The 24,913-nt window shown below is 44.9% G+C and overlaps 1 protein-coding gene across 3 annotated transcripts in view; it reads left to right on the forward strand.

The window, feature by feature from the left end:
* pacsin1b (protein kinase C and casein kinase substrate in neurons 1b) overlaps positions 1–24,913 on the forward strand; it is a 447,488-nt gene that overhangs the window by 36,853 nt on the left and 385,722 nt on the right. Inside the window, exon 1 of one of the 3 annotated variants that reach the window (XM_068057060.1) lies at positions 10,077–10,092. The exons of the other annotated variants lie outside the window; for them this stretch is intronic. The gene's annotated coding sequence lies outside the window, so the exon portion shown is untranslated. Of the gene's footprint in view, positions 1–10,076; positions 10,093–24,913 lie in introns of those variants that run through there. 3 annotated transcript variants of the gene reach the window in all.

Below are 24,913 nucleotides of genomic sequence, written 5' to 3' on the forward strand. Positions count from 1 at the left end.
TCTATTTGTGTGTATGTGTGCCTCTCGTATGAATGTAAGTGTGGGTGTGTCGCGTGTTATAGTAATTTTAACCGGGTTAGAATGATAAAGTTAATAAACGTACATCTTTCTTGTTTGAACTCCAGAAAACTTGATTGGTTCATTTGCAATTGCAATTGTAATTAGAGTAACAGGAGCAAGTGCTCACTGAGTTGGTAAGTTAAGCCACTGTCTTAAAAGAATAAACCCTGTTTTTTTAAATTTTATTTAGAGATACAGCACTGAAACAGGCCCTTCGGCCCACCGAGTCTGTGCCGACCAACAACCACCCATTTATACCAACCCTACAGTAATCCCTTATTCCCTATCCCCTACCTACACTAGGGGCAATTTACAATGGCCAATTTACCTATCACCTGCAAGTCTTTGGCTGTGGGAGGAAACCGGAGCACCCGGAGAAAACCCACGCAGACACAGGGAGAACTTGCAAACTCCACACAGGCAGTACCCAGAATCGAACCCGGATCCCTGGAGCTGTGAGGCTGTGGTGCTAACCACTGCGCCACTGTGCCGCCCTATGGGAGGCAAGGGGTACATTATTTTTAGATTTTTGTGGACATTGGCCCAGCAGTGAGCAGACTGTGTCACAGAGACCAGAGCAGTTAGCCTGATAGCTACTTGAGGTCCCAAAGTGCTTTGCAGCCAATGAAGTACTGTTGAAGTGCATTCACTGATATAATGTAGGAAACAGCAAGGTCCCACAAAAAGGAATCAGATAAATGACCATATAATCTGTTTTGTTTTTGATGGTGTTGGTTGAGGGGCCAGGACAGTGGAAAGAAATTTACTACTCTCTTTGAATAGTGTCGTGAAAACATTTGTGTTCACGCGTAGTTCAGATGGGGCCTCGGTTTAACATCTCATCTGGAACGTGGTACCTTTGACAGTGCAGCAGCTCCAGCAAAGCAGCGCTGAAGTATCAGCCTGTTGTGAGCAAACTAGAGAAGGGGCGAAAGGGGAGACTGAGACCCCTTCCTCACCTAATTGTAACAAGCTATTAAACACCAAGTAAATGCATGGACACGTTGGAATCTTAAAACTGCAGCAGGGTCTTATTGATTTCATAGCACCCTGATTTTCATGGACTAATGAGGCACCCGCCTGTTTCCATTTCAAGGACTCCACTAAAATGTCAGTTAAGGGGGTAAGGGCTGCACCATGATTTTCAGTCAATTAATGGCTTGTTTCCACCCAAAAGTGCAGTCAAAATTCCCTTCAAATTACCTTCACGCTGAATAAATCCTGGGTTTGAGTATGCACCCAACCTCATCTTCCCCCTTCGTTCCTCCTTCCATTTTCCCTAAAGAAATTGATCAAATAAATTGAGCTGAGACTATTTTTCCACTGGCAATTTCTTTCAATTCTGGACTGTTTTCAGCTTACCTTTAGCGAATGCTACTTTTCGATGTCTCCAAAAGTCTAATTACTGCTCACAATTTTCTTCCACAAAGTTTGAATAGTTTTGATGGTGATAGTAGTTCCAAGGTAATTCTAAATTGGCATCCATTACTGTCAGGCAAGACCTAATGCTAAGACAGCTATCAAAAAATAATATCCATTTGTTGTTCTAATGGAAAGGTGTGTAGCAAGACAAATTGCTGTCCAATAAGCTATGTGTACAGCAGGAAACCCGTTTAGAAATATGAACTAGATGATACTGAAGTCCATGTGAGCAAACTAAGGGAACTAGGGAGGCCAAATCTGAATTCTATCACCATATCAAGGCATAAACCAGATGGATCTAATGTCTGGATATGTAATGTAAATAAATTAACAGTTTTGATAGTGTGGCAGTTTTAAGCACTGTAGTCCATAGTATAAACCTTCTCAATTACTAATTAAATAGGCTGAGCTCTGAGAGCTTAAGAATGGGGGCGGCACAATGGTGCAGTGGTTAGCACTGCAGCCTCACAGCTCCAGGGACCCGGGTTCGATTCTGGGTACTGCCTGTGTGGAGTTTGCAAGTTCTCCCTGTGTCTGTGTGGGTTTCCTCCGGGTGCTCCGGTTTCCTCCCACAAGCCAAAAGACTTGCAGGTTGGTAGGTAAATTGGCCATTATAAATTGCCCCTAGTATAGGTAGGTGGTAGGGAAATATAGGGACAGGTGGGGATGTGGTAGGAATATGGGATTAGTATATATGGGTGGTTGATGGTCGGCACAGACTCGGTGGGCCGAAGGGCCTGTTTCAGTGCTGTATGACTAAATGGAATGAAATTGCTGCTGATTTTTTCCTCACCACTACTCAAGTAATATTACTGGATGCAAAGTGGATGTTTCATTATCATAAACTGTACTATTTCATCATAATAGTTTCACGAGTTACCAAGTATCAGTTTCTAAAAAAACACTATTCATTTGAAAATTTCCGAGCAAAGTCCGTGCTTCACATTAACACATTTAATGTGCCGCTGTTCTATGGTACATCAATGATCACGCAGTTATGGTAATGAAGCCTTAAGATAGATCCTTAAATGCATGTGTGCCAGTTGTACTCGTTTCAATGGCTGTATGTTGTATAATTAATATGGCGTAAGATAGTACTATCCAGCTGAGAAGAGCTTTCCAGTTGGGATATGATCTGAAGGAAGAGACTTGACAATGAATGATGGTGTTCCTTGATAGTATTGCCATGTAGCAAGACTGCATATCACACAGATCAAATCTTTCACTCCAGAACCTTATGTTTGTTAGTGCCTTGTAATTAGCATTTCCTGTAATCTCCACAGCTGTGGACAAACCAGATGATTGATTTAATTCACTTTGTTGGCTACATCACAGAAGTGAAAAAGTGCAAAGTATCTTTTGAGCTTGCAGTCTCAAAATTTGTTTGTAAAGAATAACAATTCCAAAAGTGATGCTTTGTATATAATGATGCTGAGCCTGTAGCACATTTATAACATGACAAACAAAAACTCTCTATCTCTTTGACTGTTATCTCTCATTAAAACCTTGGCTTCTATCAGCTCACACTGTTGCAACACTGGTGGATTGTTAGTGATGCAAAAAAGGCCTCCTCTTCCTGTCGATATAAGCTATACAGGAAAACCAGAGCTGCTTTAATTTTGCTCATGAAGCCAGGGGTTGACTTGGCTTCCATAGCTTGGGGCTGTATTTTGAAAAACGGCAAGAAGCAGCAACAAAAATGCTTTGGCGCCACTCACTACCCTTGAGGTCAGAACTCCCCCAGAGTGAGTACTGTAAGGATAGGTGTGTTCGTGTTGTTCGCTGACCAGACGGGCAGTTTACCAGCAGCAATCTGTGCTGGGGAGTCATTCCCACATTAGGCTGTGAGTCTGCAAGCCATCGAGCTCTCGCCAAGTTCTCCTGCCAAAGAGGATTCCGGGGGGGAGTCTCCCCATCCAGAAACTGAAAGCCTGCGCTGCAGCCACAAAGCTCAGGGCGTGGCCGATGTCCAGCTTTGTTGGCATAGCGGACCGACATCAATTCCATGAGGGGGAAAAGTCCTTTGGAAATAATCGGATCCAAAGTCATGGTGACCAAGTATCTAACCATGAACTGGAAAGTTCCAGATGTCCTCAGTGAGTTTAAGTTGTTCAGGCAACGAATGGAGCTATGTTTTCTGGACCTTGCAGTCAGCTTGAGAAGCAAGCCATTAAGATTAAAATTGCCATCGGCAATGAAGGTTTCCACAGGGTTACTATATCTGGTTTATCAGAGATGGACCAAAAGGATCCTGCCAAACTGTGGTCCACTCTGGAAGACCAGCTGAAGGTTAGGGAGAATTTTTGAATTCGCAGGCTAGAGTTCGAGTTATAGGCAGCAGCAAAACAAAACCATCGAGCAATTTGTGACAAGGTGCAAGGATAAGGTAAAAGAATGTGATTTCTCTGGTGTGGAGCTATCCGAGTGCGTAATGGAGTTAGTGATTGCATCCGCATTGTTACGACCAGGTGAGAAAGGTGTCTAGGGGTCCCTCCACTCAGCCTTCACCTGGTCTTACTGTAACAGGGTTTAATTTTAAACACACCGTGTTTTTAGCTCCTCCTTGGTGAATCCTTGTTCACCGCTTTCCAATTATAAGGCAAAGAAACCAGCACAAACAAGCTTTCTTAGGTTTAAAGAAGAAAAGTTGAAATTTATTAAACTTAGACTTGAACTTAAACTGTGATTCAGTTGACGCCTACGGATACATGACGCGCCCACGCATACACAATACACACATGTAAATAGAGACAGAAAAGAGCAGAAGAAAAATAAAGTGAAAAGTTTGAGGCAATATCTGAAGAGTTTTTGTTACGGTTCTTTGAGCTCACTGTAGAGCCCTTGATTGTAGGTAGATCTTGCTTTTCGTTGGGGTCCAGTATTCTTCCTAAACCTTGTTCGCTTTAGGAGACTTTTCTCTCTTGGGGTTCGTGTGTATTCAGTGGATTCAGAGACTTGTGAGAAAGAGATGGAAGCTGACAGGTGAGATCTTCTCAGTTCAGGAGCAAACAGACTTTCTCAGTTCAAAATGTTTGTGCAATTCAGAAAACCCCAGGTTGCCAAGCAGGTTAGTCATGTGACTAACTGGTCAGACCATGTCTTGGGTTGTATCACCTGAACAGTCTCTGGAATGCTCCGCATACTCTCAATACCTGGTGATCAAGGTCTGTTGTGGGTTGAATGTGTCAGGGAATGGTCCTTTGTCCTTCCAATCACCGTCTGTTAATATGCAAATATCTTTTCCAGCCACGGCTGATCTGTTTAACAAGTTCTTTACTCCAGTAACAGTTTAAAATCAATGTTCGTGACAAAATTAGATTAGATTAGATTAGAGATACAGCACTGAAACAGGTCCTTCGGCCCACCGAGTCTGTGCCGAACATCAACCACCCATTTATACTAATCCTACACTAATCCCATATTCCTACCAAACATCCCCACCTGTCCCTATATTTCCCTACCACCTATCTATACTAGTGACAATTTATAATGGCCAATTTACCTATCAACCTGCAAGTCTTTTGGCTTGTGGGAGGAAACCGGAGCACCCGGAGAAAACCCACGCAGACACAGGGAGAACTTGCAAACTCCACACAGGCAGTACCCGGAATCGAACCCGGGTCCCTGGAGCTGTGAGGCTGCGGTGCTAACCACTGCGCCACTGTGCCACCCTTAATGTGCCTCATTCTTGGCAGGTGGGGGCCTAGCATGACAGCATCCTTAAAAGACTTTCAAAAAATCTTGTTCGACAAACAAAAAGGGTACAGTTTCAAAAGCATGCTGCAAGTACGAAACCATCCTAGCAGGCCAGCAATGCTTGCAAGCCCTAAGATCGGAGTCGACTAAAGGCAAAATAGCCAAGACACCCAAGCAAGGTAAGAGGTTGAACAAGTGTGGGCTGTTCCACCAACCGCGCAAGTACCTGACATACAGAGATAGCTGCAAAATGTGTGGCCTCGGGGCACTGGGCAAGGATGTGCAAGAGGTCTGGCAGTAAAGACGAAGAAAGAAGCCAGCGTAAACTGCAGATAGGCGCCACCTGGTGGAAAGGACAGAAAATGGTCCTCAAAGCATTGCCGGAAACGCAGGCCTGTCCAATAGTTGGGCAACAACCTGAGCAAAAGAGATGTTGCGGACAAAGGCGAAGACATATCAGAGGGTGAGCAATTATTTCACACAGTTACAGTCACACGTCAAGTAGACACCTTAACGAAGTCTGAAGCCTTCACAATGACAGAAATCATCTGCCCAAGCAAGACTGGAAAACACAGACTAGGTCTGAAAGTTGACATTGGGGCAAGTGCTAACCTTCATCCCACTACACGCATTGCATGATATATACTAGAAAAGATGTAAGTCAGTGATCCAATCAACCAGAGTGAGACTTCATACAGTCGGTCATCGATACAGTGTTCAAGAGCTTTAACCCTAAATTGCAGGTACAGAGACTCCACCTGGTCACCACAAACTTTTTATGTTGTAGACATTGCAGGTCCAGCAGTAGCAGGACTGCCAGTGTGCAAGTGAGCTTTGCATAGTCACAATTCATTAGATAAACCGTCGAAGACGACGATCAAAGTAAGCGCACTCTGAGTCCATCAAAGACCGACAGATTCAACACTGTAGGCAGTTTTGTTGGGGATGCACTTTTTCATCTTGAGGAAGGTGCAACACCATCCATAGATCAACCACGAAAGCGCAGTGACCACATTTGAGACCAGCTGAAAGCAGAGCGCAGCGCTGTGGAGAGTCAAGGAAGTATTGCCCATCCCTAATTGCCCTTGAGAAGGTGGTGGTGAGCCACCTTCTTGAACCGCTGCAGTCCATGTGGGTTAGGTACACTAACAGTGCTGTTGGGAAGGGAGTTCCAGGATCTTGACCCATTGACAGTGAAGGAACGGTGAAATAGTTCCAAGTCAGGATGGTGTGTGGCTTGGAGGGAACTTGCAGGTGGTGGTTTTCCCATACATCTGCTGCCCTTGTCCTTCTAGGTGGTAGAGGTCGTGGGTTTGGAAAGTGCTGTTGAAAGAGCCTTGGTGAATTGCTGTAGTGCATCTTGTAGATGATGAGGGGGAATCCTCCGTTGAGCCAGAAGAACCACATTTGAGAACACAATGCTTCACTTCAGCTTCTCTAATAATGAGTAGTGTATTGAATCAGTTGCAGAGAGGTAATGAGGTACAGATGAGACTGAAATGCTCAAATTCAAGCTTATGCCTCCAGACCAGACACTCCAGTGCATCATGTAGATGGTACACACAACTGCCACAGTGTGCCTGTGGTGGTGGGTTTGAATGTGGATGAGGTGCCAATCAAGTGGGCTACTTTGTCCTGGATGTTGTTGAGCTTCTTGAGTGTTGTTGGAGCTGCACCCGTCCAGGCAAGTGGAGAGTATTCCATCACACTCCTGACTTGTGCCTTGTAGATGGTGGACCAGCTTTGGGGAGTCAGGAGGTGAGTTACTCACTGCAGAATTCCTATCCTCTGACCTGCTCTTGTAGCCATGGTATTGATATGGCTACTCCAGTTCAGTTTCTGGTCAATGGTAATCCCCTGGATGTTGATAGTGGGGGATTCAGTGATTGTAATGCCATTGAATATCAAGGGGAGATGGTTAGATTCTCTCTTGTTGAAGATGGTCATTGCCTGGCACTTCTGTGGCACGAATGTTACTTGCCACTTATCAGCCCAAGCCTGGATATTGTCCAGGTCTTGCTGCATTTCTGCATGGACTGCTTCAGTATCTGAGGAGTCGCGAATGGTGCTGCATATTTGTGCAATCAGCGAACATCCCATTTCTGACCTTATGACTGAAGGAAGGTCATTACTCTTCTCAAGGGTAATTAGTGATGGGCAATAAATGCTGTCCTAGCCAACAACGCCCACGTCCCATGAACGAATAAAGGAAAAATCCTTGGATATGGGTATCCGCCTAGATCCAAGCAAAGTCGAAGATGTTCAGTCTATGCTAACGCCACAGGACAAAGAAGACCTGCAGAGATGCTTAGTCTTACTTAACTTTCTGGCGGCATATGTTCCAAACCTCTTAGGGAGGGCATCGTCATTATGTGAACTTCTGAAGAAGGATGTGCCACTTCTGTGGCACGAGGATCATCAGTAGGCATTCACCTAATTAAAACAGGCACTCTCTGCTGAATCATGCTTGCAAAGCTACGACAAATGAAAAATGACAACACTGGAGGTAGATGCCTCCCAAAAGGGTCGAGGGGCATGTCTGTTAGAGAATGGTAAGCCAGTAGCATTTGGTTCCAAGAACTTTTCGCCTTCCCGGGCAAACTACTCGAATATTGAGCACGGAACATTGGCACTGGTGTTCGGGATCACCAGATTCCATGTGTATATATTTGGCAAAGCATTTGTTGTCGTGACTGATCACAAACCAGGAGATGATTTAGAGGAAACTATTTCTAGTGGGCTACCTCGACGACAGAGATTGCTGATAAAGCTGCAGGGATACAATTGGGAAGTCAGATACAGACTGGGCAAACCTCATGGTCATGTCTGACACATTGAGCAGACTACCCAATCTCGGGAAAACACGGGCCAGGATTTTTTGCTGGTGACGGGGGTCTCGATGTCTGGAAAAAGCAAAGCAGAGAACACTGCAATGCCTCTTCTGCGGAAGACCTGCTGAATCTAGTGCCAATTAGACACATAAGTGGACAGCGGCATGCCTTCCACAGAATCAAGAACCCCGGCAACGGAAGTCCTGCCTTCAGAGAGCTGCTGGCTAATCAGGGGCTGGCAGCTCTTTCTGTGAGCAGTGCCATTGCAAAGGCAGGGCTGTTGCCATTGGAGCACCTTCCTGAGGCCCAGGAGCATCGCTGGAACCAGGCCACAGGTAGGTCAGGGCGGGTGGGGGGGGTGACTGGAGAGTGGGTTGTAGGGGGATAATTAGCAAGGGCAGAGGGGTGGCTCTCAGTGGGGGTCCCCTCTTCCCGATTCTGGGTCCCTCATTCAGGCACTAGGAATTTTGTGCCGTGCTTCCCGTATGGCGACAGGACTGCCTGCCGCACGGCTTGTTGCAGTGACAGGATGAGGCTCTAATTGGGCATTAATTGCCCAGTTAAGGGCTTCAATTGGCAGCGGGTGGGAAGGCTGTTCACAGGCATTCCCTCCCCAGACTTAATTTTGGTGGAGGTGGGAATGTGCCGGGTACTGCACTACCACCATCCCACCCAATTTTATGCTCTCCTTACCTCCAAATCCGCCACGGGGGAGAGCATAAAATTCCCCCAGGATGTTCCACTAGATGTATAGGTGGACGAGATAGATGCTGACCTGAAAGGCGCGCACAACATTTATCTGTTTGTTTTGGACTCAACAAATGTGAGGAGCTCCGGAGGGAGATTTCCAGAGACCCTGCCCTTGGAGCATTATAGCAGCTCATTGCCAGTGGGTGGATGGGTACCATACAAGAGGTTTCCACAGATTTCAGAACGTTTTGGCTGTATCATAATGAGCTTGGCATATCAAGCGGTATACTTTTCAAGGGCCATCAGGTATTGATTCCCATAACATTTCGTTCAGATATCCTTGGCAATTGCACCAGTGCCATATGCACATTGAAAGGACCAGACGTCTAGTACGAGAGACGGTATTCTGGCCAGGAATTAGGATATTGATCAGGTTGTGAAAACAAGTAATGCATGCCAAGAACATCAGCCTAATATGCAGAAGGAGCCACTTCAGCCGCATGACATCTTGTCATATCCATGGTCAAAAATACCGTCTGATCTTTTACAGTGTCAAGGGTGCAGACAACTTGCTTGTCACTGATTACATCTTGAAGTTCCCATTTATCTGAAGACTCGGTGACACATCGAGCGTGCAGTAGCCAACACCCTAAATGCCATCTTTAGCTTGTTTGCTGTCCCGGAGGAGGTAGTGTCAGATAATGATCCACAGTATAGTGGACATGTGTTTGAAATGGGCCATGAATCATATCACCTCATCTCCACATTATCCACATACAAATGGATTAGCAGAACGAATGGCAAGAACTGTGAAATCTTTAATACAAAAATGGGTCAAGACATCCAGGTAGCGATGTTACATCTCTGTGCAACACCATTGGATTCTGGGCTACTGTCTGCAGCGGAAATCATGTTTTGGATGACAAGTGAGGACTACCCTCGCGAGCCATCACTTTACAAGGACAGTGTCGATCCAGGACAAGTTGTTGGCAAGATGAGACAAGATGAAGATCGTTCATGATAGACACGCAGGTGCAGAGTTGCTTCCACTGCACGTTGGTCAAAAAGTAAGTTATACATCCGCGGGAGAAAACGTAGTTTTCAGCAGAAGTGTTGAAGGTTTGCAAAGAGCTAAGAGATAACAATGCCGAATGGTGCTACATTTGAGAAGAAACCAATCTCATCTAAGAGACCTATCCAATGACAGTACACAAGGTACACCAATAGTGCACACAAGCATGCACACATCTTGATGACGAAGCAACAAAAGGAACCGAGTGCAACACTTCAATGCAGCCGACAGTTGTTCCACAGTCAAGAAGAGAGAGCTGACAGCTCAAGGTCACAACATAATCTAACTGTTATCAGGTTCGGTACTGTCAACAGACCACTGGTATGTTTCTGAGATTGTGAGATTTTGGACACTTGGAAGACTAGTTGTCAGAGCTAAACCTATATATAAATAGTGTTTATAATTATCATGTTTCATACTTTTCCGGAGTAATTGTTTTATGCACATAGAGTGTAAACTATGTTAGTTGTTTTATTTAAGGAAAGGGGTTGTCGTGATATGACTGTACTGAATGTAAGTGAGCATATTGTTGAATATGTAAATTGTTAGACAGACATCGTCACAGGAAGTGATGTAGTCTGTCAGGTGATTCAATTGTTTTAATGTTGGTGTTAGTCGACAGCACATGTGAAGAGCTTTCCTGAATAAAGAATCCTGTTTGTTATTTACCAACTTGTTTGATAGTGTTTGTGTTAAGAAACAGAGAGAAAAATGCAAGAAGGAGGACCGCTGCACTAACCACACATAAACATGGGTGTGTGGCACAGTGAGTTGACAACCTCCAAGACTTGGCTGCAATGTGAAAGCAGCTAATGGAAGATGCTCGATGGCAACATTTTCATAACTAAAATCCCCAAGAGGCAACTACAGATGTCCATGCATTGCCAACCTGTACAGTTTAATCCACCATAACTGAAATGAAGGGGCAGAGCAGATGGCAAGTACAGCTGGCAGCCGTCACTTACTTTCCTTTGGTTCCATTAGCAAACAGTTTTAGAATTGCCCTTAGATTTTCACATTGAATCTGGTCATAACTGAGCCAGGTTGACGGATGTTGGAGCGGGTGTGGGTGGAGGGGGTTGTTGGTGGTGGTGAATCATATTATTGTACTTCACTGTCTTTATCATGTATTATTCTATGTAATTACAACCTCTTCTGGAAATGCTGTGTGAAGTTACTTGATGCCTATTTACATATTTGCCTCTTAAAAAGATTGAAATGCAGGTGTGAATTACAAACTAAGTGATAGCTATATCCTGAAATCTACTTTAAACTGGCACTGCTGCTCAGCTAGCAACGTATAAATAACTCATGTACCATAGAGACCTGTTGCTGTCATTATCCACTGCCTCGAGTAAGTTTCCATGGATCTGTTCATTATTCCCATGGTTTCCTTCAAAGTCTAAACTTCTGATGGAAGGCAGTTAACACTTTAAGCACCAAAAGGTTATTCAAAGTTTACAATGCTTTGTTTTGGACAAAATGAGATTTTCACTGAACTAAGCATCACACTAAATCGTGCTTGGACTTACAAAGTCATCTGCAGAGCTTATACACAAACTTTCTAGAATTCAGCCTCTGTTCAAAGATAGAATAAATTGTAACTTTGTAGATATAAGTTGCTGTCTTCTGTTTTTAGAACAATGTAACCAAGTATTACCCAAAGAAAGTCATATTTATGTCAGGCTGTATCATCCGTTGTGACCACCTCCTGTCACAACAGAATTCTGTTATTTCATTTGGGCTCATTGCTCAGGAAAATTCTTAAAATTTGTTTTCTTCTATCTGAGGGTTTCTGAAGTTATTGATGGATTAGTATATTTGATCTTGTTTGATAAGATATTGTAATATGCATAGTGTTCCTACAAAATGTATCAATGCGTGATAAGATTGTGGTTGGCACCCAGCTCTGACTGCAGCTGTAGGTCTGCTTTAGTCTACTTTGTAGCAGCATTATGGTGGAGGCGGTGCACTGTAGAGGTCTGAACAACAACAATAAAATATCCAAGGCGCTTCACAGGTGCATTATTAAGCACAATTTGACACTGAGTCACATAAGGCGATATTAGGGCAGATGGCCGAAAACTTGATCAAAGGGATAGGTTTTAAGGAGCATCTTAGAGAGAGGTGTAGAGGTATAGGGAGGGAATTCCAGAGCTTAGGACCTAGGTAGCTGAAGGCATGGCCACCAGTGGTGGAGCAATCAAAACTGGGGATGGTTAAGAGGCTAGAATTAGATGAGCACAGATATCTTGGAGAGTTGTGGAGCTGGAGGAAACTGAGAGATAGGGAAGGACGAAGCCATGGAGGGACTTGATGAAAATTTTAAAATCAAGAAGTTGCTTGACCTCGGGTAAATGCAGGTCAGCAAGCACAGGGGTGATGAGTGAATGGGACTTTGCATGAGTAAGGACATAGATAAGCAGAGGTTTGAATGACCTCAAATTTATGGAGGGTAGAATGTGAGAGGCCAGCCAGGAATGTGTTGGAATAGTCAAGTCTAGAGGTAACAAAGGCATAGGTGAGGGTTTCAGCAGTAGATAAGCTGAGGCAGGGGTGGAGTTGGGCAATGTTATGGAGGTGGAAGTAGGCAGCCTTTGCAATGGCACGGATTTGTGGTCTGAAGCTATCTCGGAGTCAAATATGACACCAAGGTAGCAAACAGTCTGGTTCAGCCTCAGACTGTTGCTCAGGAGAGGGATGGAGTCGGCAGCTCAGAAACAGATTTTGTAGTGGGGAATGAAGACAATGGCTTTGGTCTTCCCAATGTTAGAGGAAATTTCTGCTCATGTAGTACTGGATGTCGGACAAGCAGTCTGATAATTTAGCAACAGTGGAGGATCGAAAGAGGTGGTGCTGGTGAGATAGAGCTGCGTAACGTCAACGTACATATGAAAAATAGTGCTTTGTTTCAGATGATGCCACTGAGGGGCAGCATGTAGATGAGAAATAGGAGGGGCCAAGGATAGATCCTGAGGGGACATCAGAGATAACTGTGTGGGAGCAGGAAAAAAAGCGATTGCTAGTGATTCTCTAGCTATGATTAGATAGATAAGAATGGAACCAGGTGAGAGTAGTCCCACCTAGCTGGACAACAGTGGAGAGGCATTGGAGGAGGATGGTGTGGTCAACTGTGTCAAAGGCTGCAGACAGGTCGGGAAGGACAAGCAAGGAGACACCAGAGATAACAGTGGGGGAGCGAGAAGAGAAGCTATTCTAAGTGATTAGACAGATAAGAATGGAACCAGGCGAGAGCAAACCCATCCAGCTGGAAGAAGGTGGAGAGGTGTTGGTGGAGGATGGTGTGGTCAGCCGTGCCAAAGGCTGCAGATGGGTCGGAAAGGATGAGGAAGGATAGTTTACTTTTGTCACCAACACATATTAAAGTCACAAATGACATTCTAAGACTTGTTTTGGGACTGTGGCAGGGAACCCGATTGGAGGGATTCAAACATGGAGTTCTGAGAAAGTTGAGTACAGATTTGGAGACAGCATGTTCAACCTCCCTTGCTTCCCCTGAGTCCTTGGAGATAGGGCAAGGATGCTGAGATCAAGGATTGTTTTTTTGAGGAGAGGTTGATGACTGCAGATTTAAGGTAGAGAGGGCAGAGGATAGAGAGAGAACCATTAACAATATCATCTAAAATGGTGACCGGAAGGGAAGTTGGGTAGTCAGCAGTTTAGTTGGGATTAGGGTTGAGGGAGCAGGGCGTGGGTCTCATACAGGATGAGCTCAGAGGGGGCATGAGCAGAGGTGGGCGGAAAAAACTAGAGAAAAATGTGAGTTCAGGGCTAGGGCATGGGAGAGCGTTAGAGAAAGGTTGGCCTGGTGGGCTAGTGGAAGGAAGTGACTGAGGTAAGAATAACAGACTATCTTCCCTTAGATTTTCAAATACAAATCTAGCAACATGCTCCCCTTTCAGGCCAGTGCACTGTTATACTCTGACCAGGAAGGTGTTTAGTTTGACCCTAGTCTGTATTAGCTGATCTTCTAGCAGAGTACCACAATTGTAGAAAAATTGGAGCCATTATGGGACCGAGAGCAGTTGTGGCATGGTAATAACACCAACTTGCATTTATGTCGTCTCTTTAATGTAATAAAACGTCCCAAGATGCCTAACTGGAGTGTTAACGGACAATATTTGACACTGAGGCACGTAATATTAGGACAGGTGACCAAAAGCTTGGTGAGGAAATAGACTTTAAGGAGCATCTTAAAAGAGGAGAGGGATGTAGAGAGGCAGTGAAGTTTACGGAGCAAATTTCAGAGCTTAAGGCCTGTGCAGTTGGAGGTGGTTACAGGGAGGGTGAGGAGCGTAGGGAGATCAGGATCAGCCTAATGATAAATTAGAATGTTTGGCAAAGTGTTCAGTATCGAGAAGAGTGAATACACCATGAACAGCGATACAAGTTTGCAGCATATACAAATCAATATGTTAGATAGCTCTCATCTATTAAATGAATATACATCTATGTATTTATATTGAGAAATCCAAATCAAAACCTTTTTTGTAGTTGGAAACAATTTGAGTACAGTACTGAAGTAATTTTATAGCGTGCATTTCATAATTCAACAGTTGATTACAGCTTGAGCCTTTGGGAAGGTTTCTGACAACTAACACTCAGTGATAGTCTTGGTGAATCTGTTTTACAAAGCTGCATTGCTTTCCCCATGAGATTTTAATCATTTATCTGTGTTCAGAAATAAATGGACATAACAAAATCAGTTAAGGGATTGCCTGAGAAACGGCGTGAATTTTTCATGGTTTTGACTAGTTGTAAGTCGACCCCTTCCCTGTGCGGTTTAACAGGTGCTGTGTTACATCCTGCTGGGAGTGATGATATGGGTCCCCTGGGGAGTGAGCAGCAGAGCCAGAGAGTGCAAAAGCAGCAGCCATACAGAAAAGGTAGCTGCTGCATTTGACGTCCATGCTAAAAGGATATATTTGAATGGCCATGAGTGATGATGCTGAGCAGCCTTTGACATTTTCCAGTAAGTATGCGTGTGGTGCAAATAAATTTTGTTCAGTAACCTTAAAAGATGTGCTGCTTGCAATACAGGATTTTATAGAGTTGAACAGCCTTAGCTGTCAGTCACTTGATGGAAATGGAATTCACTGGATGGCATGACATTACAACATTTCCTGTGGTATTTTCTTAATCACATTGATAATACATTAACCTTTAAAGGCTGAGGAAGCATATTTCACAATATAAAAGTATTCTAACATTCCAAGGATCATGTTTCTAAAGTTATGAAAGAACAGTTGCATTTTGTTGTTTATCATTACATTTCAGTCTTCTGTGCAAGGGTTGCTGTTCGTGATCTCATGCTTTTGCAACATGCAGTGCAGTTGAACCTTGCAAAGTTGCTGAGAGGAATTGAAAATTAATAGGTGTACAGGAGGAGTGAGAGCTATGCAATTGAGAGGCAAGCTGATTGAAGATGAGACCACTGCACCTTCCATTAGAATTAGAATTAGAATATTACAGCGCAGTACAGGCCCTTCGGCCCTCGATGTTGCGCCGATCATCTGACCTACACTATTCCATTTACATCCATATGTCTATCCAATGACCACTTAAATGCCCTTAAAGTTGGCGAGTCTACTACTGTTGCAGGCAGGGCGTTCCACGCCCCTACTACTCTCTGCGTAAAGAAACTACCTCTGACATCTGTCCTATATCTTTCACCCCTCAACTTAAAGCTATGTCCCCTCGTGTTTGCATTAAGCTGCATGTTCTCAGTAATCTACCTGTTGTGTCACCACAAGTTCGTTATTGTTCAATTTTTGGCCTCCTTGTCTCGAGAGACAGTGGCCTAGAGGTGGTCAGTGGTTTGTGGAACAGGGCCTGGAGTGGCTATAAAGGCCAATTCTAGAGTGACAGACTCTTCCACAGGTGGTGCAGGTGAAGTTGGTTGTCGGGGCTGTTAAACAGTTGGCTCTCTCCTTACACTTCTGTCTTTTTTCCTGCCAACTGCTAAGTCTCTTCGACTCGCCACGCTTCAGCCCCGCCTTTATGGCTGTCAGCCAGCTCTGTCGATCACTGGCAACTGGCTCCCATGACTTGTGATCAATGTTGCAGGACTTCATGTCGCGTTTTCAAACTTCTTTAAAGCGGAGATATGGACGGCCGGTGGGTCTGATACCAGTGACGAGCTCGCTGTACAATACGTCCTTGGGGATCCTGCCATCTTCCATACGGCTCACATGGCCAAGCTTGCTCACATGGCCAAGCTGCTGGCTCAGTTGGGTGTACATGCTGGGGATATTGGCTGCCTCGAGGACTTCTGCGTTGGAGATATGGTCCTGCCATCTGATGCCAAGGATTCTCCGGAGACAGCGAAGATGGAATGCATTGAGACGTCACTCTTGGCTGACATACGTTGTCCAGGCCTCGCTGCGTAGAGCAAGGTACTGAGGACACAGGCTTGAAACACTCGGACTTTTGTGCTCCTTGTCAGTGCGTCATTTTCCCACACCTCCTTGGCCAGTCTGGACATAGCAGCAGATTCCTTTCCCATGCGCTTGTTGATTTCTGTATCGAGAGACAGGATACTGGTGATGTTTGTGTGAATCTGAGTTCTTTTTGCCTTCAGTCTGGTTCAGTAAATATACCGAGTCGGATGTGTAGGTAAAATCAATTACTTTATTTGCGCAGTCGCCAGCGGACTTACTCTGAGAACAGCGGCACTGACTCCACCAGAGTCTGTCGGGTCCCCCCCTCAGAGTAAGTAAAGTTTGTGATATAGGTACCACTGTTTATACATTAAGATTCATGCTACACCTCCTTGTTTAACCAATCAGTGCGATACAATTCAACTTCATCCACGTGGTGACATGCAGTACATCTGTTACTGAGGTTACAATCCACTCCATCTCAATACATACTTGTTACTCATAAAATATTGTTTTGTACCAGCAAGATAAAACAAAGCGGATAAGCAAGCTAATTAACAAGAGCATAGGAATCATCAATAACCATGCTGGTCTCACTCCCTACATGGATCATGAGTCTGTCTCTACCCTGTGACAAGTAATTGCGGCGCATCCTGCTATCTCTATTAGGTGTACATTCCTGAGTGTTTCGTGCCGTCTGCAGCAACATCAACTCGTGGCAGTTCACGAAGATAAGAGGGGCCTAGCACTCCTTATCACTCACACAGGGATGGACATCATTTGATTCACAGGAGTCCATTTGTTCCAAACCAGAGGGAGTCACACAATCAGGCCATAAAGAACAGATGTCCTTGCAATTACCAGTGTCGGCTAGTCTTTACTGTCTCACACACTCTGGCCATCCCTTTTAACTATTTCATTGTGGTTTCTGCCACTTAAAATCAAAGCTCAGCAAAGCTACTATTCCTAACTTGGCTATATTTCCCATTAAGCATAGTGCCATACCTTTCTGTTCACTTCCACATTCCCCCCCTTTTATCATTCTACGATAACCTTCTCTCTACCGATCAACTTGTATATGATTATATATCGTCACTAGGATTATTTGGATCTATTTACTCAAATAACATTTAAAGAGTAAAATATAAAAGCAAATAAAGAAAAAACTCAGCAACTGCTGAATCAGAAGGGTAGGCTGAGCCACCCTCTAACAAGGGGGCGTGTATTAGCCTGGTCATTATGTTTTTCATTCTAACTGTTCCCTAGGATTGTCATGTCTGGGTGATAAGAAGAGTGCTGTTGAAGTACAATGTCTCTCTCTCTCTCTCTCTCTCTCTCTCTCTCTCTCTCTCTCTCTCTCGGTACCAGCTGCAAGGCCAAGTTGCCTCTGCAGCCCTGAAGATAAGCTGTCCCTCCCTGCAGCACTGAAACTAGCTTGTTAGCAATACATGATTGATTAATTGTTCCATCTTAAATGTTCCCATGTAATTCTGTTCTTAAAAATTCTAAAATCTAAATTCTGTTCTCACAGTCCCTAAATTCTGTTCTCACATTTGAGCCTAGGTAGATGAACTCTTGAACTACTTCCAGAGCGAGGCTGTCTATATTGATGGATAGAGCATTTCTGATGTCCTGTCCCATGATGGTCGTTTTCTTGAAACTAATGGTTAGGCCAAATTCGTTGCGGGCAGCCGCAAGCCTGTCGGTGAGTCTCTGCAAACACTCTTCTATGTGGGATGTTAATGCAGCATCGTCACCAAAGAAGAGTTCCCTGATGAGGACTTTCCGTACTTTGGTCTTTGCTCTAAGTCGGGCAAGGTTGAATAATATGCCATCTGATCTTGTGTGGAGGAAAATTCCTCCTTCTGAAGACTTAAATGCGTGAGAGAGCAGCAGTGAGAAGATCATCCCAAACAGTGTAGGTGCGAGAACACAGCCCTGTTTCGCACCACTCAGGATAGGAAAGGGGTCTGATGAGGCACTGTTATGCTGAATTGTGCCTTTCATATTGTCGTGGAATGAGGTGATGATACTTAGTAGCTTTGGTGGACATCTGATCTTTGCTAGTAGTCTGAAGAGACCACATCTGCTGATGAGGTCAGAGACTTTGGTGAGATCTATGAAGGCAGCATAGAGGGGCATCTGTTCTTCAAGACATTTCTCCCGTAGCTGACGAAGGGAGAACAGCATGTCAATGGTGGATCTCTGCTCGAATGCCGCACTGTGCCTCAGGGACGACGTGCTCAGCCAGCTTCTGGAGCCTGTTTAAACGGCTCGAGCGAAGACTTTCCCCACTATGCTAAGCAGGGAGATTCCACGGTAGTTGTTGCAGTCACTGCGGTCACCCTTGTTCTTATAAAGGGCGATGATATTGGCATCGCGTATGTCCTGTGGTACTGCTCCCTCATCCCAGCACAGGCAAAGCAGCTCATGGAGTGCTGAGAGTATAGCAGGCTTGGCACACTTGATTATTTCAGGGGTAATGCTGTCCTTCCCAGGGGCTTTTCTGCTGGCTGGAGAATTGATGCTATTACTGAGCTCCGATTTTGTTAGCTGTTCGTCCAGCTCGCCCATGACTGGCAGAGACTGGGCTGCATTGAGGGCGGTATCAGTAACATCATTTTCCCTGGAGTACAGTTCTAGGTAGTTCTCCACCCAGCGGTCCATTTGCTTGCGTTGGTCAGTGATCGTTTCCCCTGATTTAGACATCATCTGTTATATAAATGTCTGTCTGAGACTGATTTAGAGATCAGAAACTTGTAACAAATGAGAGTTCACATTCCAGCACACTGCATTGGCATCACAGCCTTCTTGTATTTTCACAAGTGCAAAAGTGTTCAATAAACTTTCTTAATACTGAGGCACCTTTTCAGTAATTCAGTGGGGCAGAAATGCATCTGCAGCTACCCTCCTCACTGCCTCCCCACTGCCCTCCACCAGTGGTCAGTCGGCTATCAGACATGCCAATCCCACCATCTCATAAATTGAGACAAACTCTTAAAATTCAAGAGATTTGGTATAAAAGTCATGAGTTGCTTTTAAAAAAATATATATGTAAATTGACAGTTGGTTTATGAACTTCATTAGTGGCTAATTTAATCTCTAACAGATCAGTGCTCTTTACCGTATCTGAAAATGCTTTACAAAAAAAACTTTTTTTTTTTTAGAGATACAGCACTGAAACAGGCCCTTCGGCCCACCGAGTCTGTGCCGACCATCAACTACACATGCCATATTCCTACCACATCCCCACCTGTCCCTAAATTCTCCTACCACCTACCTATACCAGGGGCAATTTATAATGGCCAATTTACCTATCAACCTGCTAGTCTTTTGGCTGTGGGAGGAAACCGGAGCACCCGGCGAAAACTCACGCAGACACAGGGAGAACTTGCAAACTCCACACAGGCAGTACCCAGAATTGAACCCGGGTCGCTGGAGCTGTGAGGCTGCGGTGCTAACCACTGCGCCACTGTGCCGCCCTGTGTTTTAAATTCTACCTGGTATGATCATTGTCCCGCTTGTTACGACCGAGGCAGGAGGAGTGTTCTGTCTTTTCTAGTTCCACTTCACAGGTCACAACATATATTTAAATGTTTACCCAGATACCAATGCGGTCATATACTCTATTTCTTTATCCTGAATAAAATACACTGACCAGATTTCTTTAATAAACAACAAAATTATCAGTTTATTATAAAAACAAGATTTATCCAGTAATGAAGCAAAGCATTAACACAGATTGAAATATGAAAGTTCCCTTTTTACCTTAGCACCCCACCCCCCCACACACACCCCGGTTAACCGAAAAATAGAGTTTCTCTTTAGAGCTCTGTTACAAAAAAAAACAAACAGAAGAATACTTTGGCCAAATACTTGCGAATTCTTAAAGGAAAAAAATGATATGGAAAGATGTCAGATGTCTTTTTTTTTTGTCTGGCATCTGGGTATACAGTGACGGGTCACTGGGATCCTTTACTGGAGCAATTTGTTCAGGTGACACGAGGATTTATCCAGGAGGTTTATCCAGTGTCTCAGGAGAAATGCAGCATTAGGGGTTTTAGTTCCCACACATCTGATATGCAGGGTTTCTCTGCGACAGGAGGAAAGAGATGAGTTGACACGCTGGACCTCTCTGGGTTCCTTAGAGAGGTGCAGGAAAGATGATCTGGAGGTGGGGGGATGGTTCTTTCTTTCTCCTTAGCAGGCAAAACACCAACTGTCTTCAAAATCGTTCACACCCCAACACACTGTCCAAAGCGAAACCAAAAACAATATCTCAGGAGTCAAGCCTCCTGACCTTTATAAATCTTGACGAGTCACTTCTCTGTAAACATCTCCCCCTAGTCAGACAGACTCTGCTGGGTATTTATCTGAAGACAGGTGACTTCCAGCAAATGTTGTTTTCAAGCCAGACCTCTGTGTTCTTTCAATGACCCCAGTGAAAAGAAGTCCAGTATTTATAAATCTTCAGCCTTCCAAAAAAAAATCCTTTTCCTCAATTTAAATACGAGTCCTCAAAAAAAAACTTAACAAAAAATATAGAAGCAGCGTCTTAACACCTCCATCCTTGGAGGAATGAAGCACCATTTTCAATTGCGTTCCATTACAAAGTGTGAAAAAAAAAGAAAAAATATTAAAACACATTTTCAGACTCATACGCTCTTTTCCTGTTGCTAATACCATCAGCCTCAAGAAAACGAACATCATGGGGCAGGATGTCAGAAATGCTCCATCCATCAATATTGGCGACCACGCTCTGGAAGTGGTTCAAGAGTTCACCTACCTAGGCTCAACTATCACCAGTAACCTGTCTCTAGATGCAGAAATCAACAAGCGCATGGGTAAGGCTTCCACTGCTATGTCCAGACTGGCCAAGAGAGTGTGGGAAAATGGCGCACTGACACGGAACACAAAAGTCCGAGTGTATCAGGCCTGTGTCCTCAGTACCTTGCTCTACGGCAGCGAGGCCTGGACAACGTATGCCAGCCAAGAGCGACGTCTCAATTCATTCCATCTTCGCTGCCTTCGGAGAATAATTGGCATCAGGTGGCAGGACTATATCTCCAACACAGAAGTCCTTGAAGCGGCCAACACCCCCAGCTTATACACACTACTGAGTCAGCGGCGCTTGAGATGGCTTGGCCATGTGAGCCGCATGGAAGATGGCAGGATCCCCAAAGACACATTGTACAGCGAGCTCGCCACTGGTATCAGACCCACCGGCCGTCCATGTCTCCGTTATAAAGACGTCTGCAAACGCGACATGAAATCGTGTGACATTGATCACAAGTCGTGGGAGTCAGTTGCCAGCATTCGCCAGAGCTGGCGGGCAGCCATAAAGACGGGGCTAAATTGTGGCGAGTCGAAGAGACTTAGTAGTTGGCAGGAAAAAAGACAGAGGCGCAAGGGGAGAGCCAACTGTGCAACAGCCCCAACAAACAAATTTCTCTGCAGCACCTGTGGAAGAGCCTGTCACTCCAGAATTGGCCTTTATAGCCACTCCAGGCGCTGCTTCACAAACCACTGACCACCTCCAGGCGCGTATCCATTGTCTCTCGAGATAAGGAGGCCCAAAAGAAAGAAGAAAAAAAAAGAAAGAAAAAAGAATACCATTCTGCTTTGTACCATCTTTGCACTCTGATAACTCAAAGCAAAGTTAAATCCTTGACCAAGCATCTGCAATCATATTATTACTTCTTGAGATGAAGAGAAATTTCTTCACCCAGAGAGTGGTGAGCCTGTGGAATTCGCTACCACAGAAAGCAGTTGAGGCCAAAACATTGAATGTTTTCAAAAAGGAGTTAGAAATAGCTCTTGGGTCTAAAGGGATCAAAGGGTATGGGGCGAAAGCTGGAACAGGCTACGGAGTTGGATGATCAGCCTTGATCATAATGATTGTTGGAGCAGCCTCGAAGGGCCAAATGGCCTACTCCTGCTCCTATTTTCTATGTTTCTTGCAATGTGGATAATATTTAAGTGATAAAATTGCAATAGTAAACTCCATCGGACTAGTCTGCTTTCTAGTTTTTGAATTTTTCCACAAAGGCTGGGGGGTTATGATTAATATACCATTGTCACTCTGTAGTTGTGGCGGACATAGACCTCAAAATGCTTCGGAGCTAGTAATAAGCCTAGGGCATCTTTTTCCACTGTTGAATATATTTTTTGGTGTTGATTTAGCTTTTTTGGAAAGTATCCCACTGGCCTTTCTATGCCAGATTCATTGTCTTGTCACAGGACTGCACCGGCTACCAGGTCACTAGCATCAATTGCTACCTTGAAGGGCTAAGTAAAATTTGGAGCAGCCAACACAGGTTCATTAATCAAAATGGCTTTCAGCCTCTCAAAAGATGCATGGCACTCCCCTAACCACACTACCTTGGTTTTCTATTTTTGTAGCAAATCTGTCAATGGAGCAGCTATTGTACTAAATTTTGGTGCAAACTTGTGGTAGAAACCACACATCCCCCAAAACCTCGTGATTTCTTGTTTAGTCTTAGAGGTAGGGAACTCCACCAATGTTTGCACTTTTGCTGTTCTTGGCAACACTTGTCCTTGCCCTACTATATGCCCAAGGTTACCCTGGCTTTTGCAAATTCACTTTGGCAAAGTTTATCACTAAATCAGCCGATTATAATTTTCTAAGTAGAGTTTCTGGTTGTTCCAAGTGATTCTTCCTAGTGTCATTGTATACCAGCACGTCATCAAGGTAAACCACACAGTTAGGGACTACCATTTGCTTCATTAGTCTCTGAAAAGTTGCTGGGGCATTTTTCAGCCCGAATGGCATCACTCGGCAATGGAAAACTCCATTTGGTGTGACAAAGGCGATATTTCTTTAGCTCGGGTTTTTTTTCAATTCATTCATGGGATGTGGGCATCGCTGGCCAGGCAAGCATTTATTGCCCATCCCTAATTGCCCTTGAGAAGGTGGTGGTGAGCTGCCTTCTTGACCAGCTGCAGTCCATGTGGGGTAGGTACACCCACAGTGCTGTTAGGAAGGGAGTTCCAGGATTTTGACCCAGCGACAGTGAAGGAACGGCGATATTATTCCAAGTCAGGATGGTGTGTGACTTGGAGGGGAACTTGCAGGTGGTGGTGTTCCCATGCATTTGCTGCCCTTGTCCTTCTAGTTGGCAGAGGTCGCAGGTTTGGAAGGTGCTGTCGAAGGAGCCTTGGTGTGTTGCTGCAATTCATCTTGTAGATGGTACACACTGCTGCCACTGTGCGTCGGTGGTGGAGGGAGTGAATGTTTGTAGATGGGATGCCAATCAAGCAGGCTGCTTTGTCCTGCATGGTGTCGAGCTTCTTGAGTGTTGTTGGAGCTGCACCCATCCAGGCAAGTGTCGAGTATTCCATCACATTCCTGACTTGTGCCTTGTAGATGGTGGACAGGCTTTGGGGAGTCAGGAGGTGAGTTACCCGCCGCAGGATTCCTAGCCTCTGACCTGCTCTTGTAGCCACGGTATTATATGGCTACTCCAGTTCAGTTTCTGGTCAATGGTAGCCCCTAGGATGTGATAGTGGGGGATTCAGCGATGGTAATGCCATTGAATGTCATGGGGAGATGGTTAGATTCTCTCTTGTTGGAGATGGTCATTGCCTGGCATTTGTGTGGCGCAAATGTTACTTGCCACTTATCAGCCCAAGCCTGGATATTGTCCAAGTCTTGGTGCATTTCTACACGGATTGCTTCAGTATCTGAGGAGTCACGAATGGTGCTGAACATTGTGCAATCATCAGCGAACATCCCCACTTCTGACCTTATGATTGAAGGAAGGTCATTGATGAAGCAGCCGAAGATGGTTGGGCCTAGGACACTACCCTGCGGAACTCCTGCAGTGATGTCTTGGAGCTGAGATGATTGTCCTCCAGCAACCACAACCATCTTCCTTTGCGCTAGGTATGACTCTAGCCAGCGGAGGGTTTTCCTCCTGATTCCCATTGACCTCAGTTTTGCTAGGGCTCCTTGATGCCATACTCGATCAAATGCTGCCTTGATGTCAAGGGCAATGACACTCACCTCACCTCTTGAGTTCAGCTCTTTTGTCCATGTTTGAACCAAGGCTGTAATGAGGTCAGGAGCTGAGTGGCCCTGGCAGAACCCAAACTCAGCGTCACTGAGCAGGTTATTGTTAAGCAAGTGCCACTTGATGGCACTGTTGATGACACCTTTCATCACTTTACTGATGATTGAGAGTAGGCTGATGGGGCGGTAATTGGCCGGGTTGAACTTGTTCTGCTTTTTGTGTACAGGACATACCTGGGCAATTTTCCACATTGCAGGGTAGATGCCAGTGTTGTAGCTGTACTGGAACAGCTTGGCTAGGGGCGTGGCAAGTTCTGGAGCACAGGTCTTCGGTCTTATTGCCGGAATATTGTCAGGGCCCATAGCCTTTGCAGTATCCCGTGCCTTCAGTCGTTTCTTGATATCACGCGGAGTGAATCGAATTGGCTGAAGTCTGGCATCTGTGATGCTGGGGACTTCAGGAGGAGGCCGAGATGGATCATCAACTCGGCACTTCTGGCTGAAGATTGTTGCAAATGCTTCAGCCTTATCTTTCACACTGATGTGCTGGGCTCCCCTGTCATTGAGGATGGGATATTTGTGGAGCCACCTCCTCCAATTAGTTGTTTAATTGACCACCACCACTCACGGCTGGATGTGGCAGGACTGCAGAGCTTAGATCAGATCCATTGATTATGGGATCGCTTAGCTCTGTTTATCGCATGCTGCT

This window comes from Heterodontus francisci, chromosome 25, assembly GCF_036365525.1.
Source record: "Heterodontus francisci isolate sHetFra1 chromosome 25, sHetFra1.hap1, whole genome shotgun sequence".
Lineage (NCBI taxonomy): Eukaryota > Metazoa > Chordata > Chondrichthyes > Heterodontiformes > Heterodontidae > Heterodontus > Heterodontus francisci.